The sequence below is a fragment of the Epinephelus moara genome, chromosome 21 (assembly GCF_006386435.1).
Source record: "Epinephelus moara isolate mb chromosome 21, YSFRI_EMoa_1.0, whole genome shotgun sequence".
Lineage (NCBI taxonomy): Eukaryota > Metazoa > Chordata > Actinopteri > Perciformes > Serranidae > Epinephelus > Epinephelus moara.
In genome coordinates, this window is record NC_065526.1 from 4,718,700 (window position 1) to 4,723,921 (window position 5,222).

The following is a 5,222-nucleotide window of genomic DNA, read 5'->3' on the forward strand; positions in this document are numbered from 1 at the left end:
TAATAACATATTTAAAATACAAGTCAAGTTGATCCTGATAACTCTTAAAGCTCTGCATGTTGGCTGTTCCTTGCTCCACTAAAGGACATGGATGGATTCCTGAGTGGGCCTAGCGGGACCAAACCCAGGAGCCCACAGTGTCACAGCCCTGCTGGCCTTCACCTGCAAAATGTCACTCAATTGACACGTACAGACCAGGTAAGGACAAAAATGACCACAAGGACACATAAAACAACTACAAAGAGACAAAAACACCCACAGAAAGATGTAAAACAGCTGCAAAGAGACACAAAAAGTTGAAAACAACCACAAAATGACACCAAATTACTACAAAGAGTCTCGAAATGACCACAGAGACACACGCCACCACAGAGACGAGCATAACAAGCACCAAGACATGCAAATAACAACAAAAAGAGGTTAAACAAACAAAGTCTGTGTGTCCAGCTCCTATGTCAGAAAAACATTGGGGTCTTGTCCGTGCCCTGGGGCCCGTTGTCTCATTATCAGCCCATGCTAAAGGAGACTGTGTTGTTAAAGCTGCGACTCCCAAATTGTGAACACATTTAGTAAAAAGCAGCTCAAAACCATTTTTTATGTCTTCCCTTTGTCCGTAATTGTAAAGCACTTTGTGATGTTTGATCTAGAGAAGTGCTCCACAAATAAACTCACAATTTGTATCTGATGCCGTTCCAACAGGCACTGTGATGCATCTTAGAAATGTTATTAGTCCTACACACAGATCTGCACCTGTCCCCAATGCAGCTGACTCGTAAGTAGGAAAAATCTGTTTCTTGCCATGCACCCCAAAGAATAATAATAGAGCCATGTGTGCCCTGTTTCAACAAGATGTTGTCTTTGTTCCATATGTCATAGCATATCAGTTTGCAAATTAAATATACTGGAAGAAGGTTTGTATGCTCCCTCATAAACCCCTGATTGTGAGTAAGGTTAAGGAGGTGTCCTTAAATTATTTATACATATTACTCTGCCAATCACTACATGCAGAAACACATTAAAGACATTAACACAACCTGCTCTTTCTGTAATGAACATTATGTTTTACACCTTGTTCTCACACCAAGAAATTCTGGAAGGACTCTGCAGATTTGTCATGGAGCATATCTCGAAAGACTTGTTGGTGTTTGGTTTCCTTTAATACCACAAAAAAAAGACAAAATGTTTTTTAGAATTAACTTGGTAATGAGTCTGGCAAAGTATCCATGAATGTAAGTTTAGCAATAATAAACCTCGTATTGTTGCTTTTCTAAAGGATGTTGAACACTACATAAAACTGCTCTTTGATTCAACCAGCAAAAACAGCTGTTATATTATATCTTTATGTAGTATGGTATCCCCCTAGTCCTTTTTACACTGTGTTGTTTCAATCTTACTATATAATGACGAAAACTCTGTCTGTGGGTGTGTGTGCTATTTATTTGTTCTTATTTTCTTTTCATTTTTTAAATGTCATATGTTGAATTATACTTATTTAGCATTAAAATAACAACAAGCTCTCAATGCTGGAGGAACTGTAGGGAAGATCATGCTAACTATTCAAATGTTTTCTACTTGTGTAAAGTATTAAATACATATTGGTTGAAAGTTGATGGAAGACGTTTAAAAAAACTTTTGATAAAACCTCCAGCTGTTAGTCAAGATGAAAAATACCTATTAAGAATATTGAGAATCACAGAACTGAAACAGATAAACAAATGGTGGGAAAAAACTAACCCCTAGATTTAACAAAATGGAAAAGTATGATTCAAGAAGTGAAGTTCATGGAGACAGTGACTCACAAAATAAGAAATAGGGAATTGTGTTTGAGAAAAGGTGGCTTATAGAAGATGGGAGACTGTAACTATACTGTCATTGTATTTAATGTAGTGTATGAGATATTACAACTTATTTCTTATCTTCTACTATTAGTCATTCCATATCTCTTTAACTGTTTATTAAACTGTGACTGTATTGGTTGTTTATAATAATAATAATAATAATAATAATAATAATAATAATAATAATAATAATAATAATAATAATAATAATAATAATAAACTTTATTCATGTAGCACCCTTCAAAAGTGAACACAATTAAAACACAAGAACAATAAAACAAATAATGTGCCATAAAATGTCATCTAGTAAAAGATAAAATAAGGCCAAAGTTAAAATCAAGATGATAAAAGGTCATCAAAATCAGTACGATAGCAATAAAATAGACAGAAAGTGTTTTTAGGAGAGACTTAAACGGAGCCAGTGACTCAAGGCAGCCTTATGTATTTCATATTTTTCTTTATTTAGTTTCCCTTTAACACTGACCAAACATTTTTGTTTGTAATGAACTGTAAACTAAAAAGCAAATAAGCTGTGTATATGAAAATAAAGTACAAAAATTAATAATAAAATAACTATAAAGGCCAGTAAGCCCAAAAAGATAAAAAAATAAAAATAAATAAATAAAAAAATAAATGAATAAATTAACAAAACACGTTGAAAAAATCTTGGAAAATATATTTAAACAATAGACTCTGAGTTATTGTTGTGCAGCCTGCAGTCTATGTATGATTGTTGATGGCTGGAGGCTTCTGCTGTCAGCAGGAACTGTAATCTCGCGATGCTTCACACTTCCCGTATCCCTTCCCTAATCCGGAGCGTCCAGAGTTCAGCTGGGGCTGCAAGAGGAGCGCTACAAGCAGAAACAAGGTCAGCAAACTGTCTGTGAGTAGCCTGGATATATTTTACTCTACAAAGCTGATGAGGTTTGAGTGTCCTCCGCCTCGTGCTGCAGCTGTGACGTCACTGCACGCTGTTTTCTGGTGTGTGTTTTTTTAACGAGTTGCACTTTGCCCCTTTCTGCAAACGCTGCTCTCTGTAAGTTATCGGCTGCCAGGTTGCAGTGATAACTCGCATTTTGCAAACCGAGCGAGTAAGAGACGAAGTTAACTCAGCTCAGACACAGAGCCTGTGGTTAGTTTGAGTACGGGTCGGGTGTTGCACTTTGCTTTGCTACAGCTCGCTATGGTCCTGCACTGTGGGGTCAGCCTGGTCAATGATTGCTCAGTCTGCAAACACACTCTCATGTCTGGTCTGTGACAGTGGGCCTCGTGCTGCAGCTCTAAATTTATCTCATGCTTTCTCCTCTGTTAAGAAAAGTCAGATGCACCAAATGTTCCGAATCTGCTCTTGGTCATCTACTAGTATAGGTAACGCCCCTTAAACGCAACACTAGGGCAGATGTTTCCGTGTGCAAAGACCCTGGCACACCTGGATAACCTCTGCAGAAGTGAAATAGATTCTATTAAACACTTAAAAGAACTTATATAACCACCTGCAGCTTCCATCAGTACAAGAACAGACAGTAAGTGTGTCACCAGGCTCCATCAGAGGAGACTGTAATATTCCAACGAGGAAAAGTGATTTTCACAAGTCAGCCTGATCTGAGAGGTTCAAGAGAGTGGAATGTAACCTCACTTCATATCAGAGACACTTATGATTAACACACACACACACACACACACATGTAAGCACAAAACTCTTTTCTGCAGCTGCTAATATTTCCTGCTAGTGTTGGAAATATGTCACCGCCTCCAGTGCTTTTAAAATTGAAGGCACACATTTGATGATCAATTCATTCTTGTGACTAAAAAAATCATGCTAAAATCTTTTCTTTGTTTGTTTGTTTGTGCTTTGTTGTATTTTAAGTAGCCTTGTGTAACAAGGGAGGGGCCACAGATGAAAAATAACCCTCTGGCTTTTTTATACTGTGTGTATTTAATAGTTTGCACTGTCCCTTCTTAAATAAACTAAAGTAAGCAAACATGATTTTCTGCAGCATCAGTACTGGTGTTACAGAATATATAAAAACCCAGCAATTGAGTAAAAACATGGTTGAAGCTGTAAATGTCAGCAGCAGTGGTGAAGGAAGCACTCACGCCCTGCACTTACATTTCAAGGTGATAAATATAGGATTCATACTTCCCGGTCAGTAGGTGTCGCACTCACGCTCGCCTGCTCTCGCTCCAGTCTTCAATTCTACAGGTTGCCAGGTTCGTAAACGACAGACACTGGAGACAGCCATGTCAAGTGAAGAGTCTTTTGTGGTATAGTAATTAGAAAATAATAATAATAATAATAATAATAAATCATGAATCCTCTCTTGTGCGCTCTGTAACACACTGTAACCATCTCCGTAAAGCATTTTTAGCTCTACTCATCACTAATGCAAACATAATTAGTCAATTAGGATCCATTGTCGTGGTGGACACACGCATTCCCTGATTCAACAACATCCTGTACACACACAAAAACACGAAACTGTTCTTGATATTAAAACAGCAAATATATAGATATTTGATATATTCAGTAGATTTACTTTTTTACAACACTATTTGACAACTCTACAACCGGAGTCCCAAAAACACTTTTTCTAGAGAACTTGCTAAAATATCTAAAATTAACCATCATCCTTACTTTTTTTTGCAGTGTCATTAGTTCGGCTTTACTAGATATTAGATAAATTCAGCGGATATATCTTTTTACAACCCTGCTGCGTTAGCTAGCAACATTAGCTTACCTGTCCAGAAGGAAAGCGGCAACCTCTGCGTGGCTTTTTAGCCCTTTTTCTGCCTTCAGCTGACACCAACGATCAAAAGCTGAACCGATGTTGATTCTGGTTTTGCTTCTCCATTGGTCGGCTAGAATTTGCGACGGATAGCGCTGGGACGACGCCATACCTCTGCAGCTATCACAATCTGGCAACCCTGAGCTCCCCCCGTAACCAACGTAACCAAATCAAAATATTGACATATTTTGGACCCGTCAAAATTTCTAAAAGTTATTTCTCTACTGTAATTATTTTTTTCAGGAAAATATAGATTTTAATTCTACACCTTTCCAGACGTTCTATGGATTTTTTTTTTTTTTTAAATTTAATGTTCGTTTTGATGAAACAGCTGTACATATGACCTTTAAGCATAAAAAAACCACACACACACACACACACACACACACACACACACACACACACACACACACACACACATATAAATATATAAATATATGTGTGAACCTGATGACGCTACACCCAAAACGCGTTGTTCACAAATAAAGATCTAGAGTAAAGTCTACATGAAGTGTGCGGAGGTGTATCCCTATTATTGTTATATACATATTCCTGCCACCTACCAGCACCTGACCCTACCCACTGTGCACGGATACCC

The 5,222-nt window shown here is 37.5% G+C and overlaps 1 protein-coding gene across 3 annotated transcripts in view; it reads left to right on the top strand.

Annotated features, from left to right (window-relative positions):
- Window positions 1-2,620: 2,620 nt before the first annotated feature.
- The window catches only part of pter (phosphotriesterase related), an 8,226-nt gene continuing 5,624 nt past the window's right edge, over window positions 2,621-5,222 (top strand). The window contains exon 1 of one of the 3 annotated variants that reach the window (XM_050074504.1): window positions 2,621-2,721. The gene's annotated coding sequence lies outside the window, so the exon portion shown is untranslated. Of the gene's footprint in view, window positions 2,820-5,222 lie in introns of all 3 variants that reach the window. The other 2 variants (XM_050074505.1, XM_050074506.1) reach the window with 2 other exon arrangements.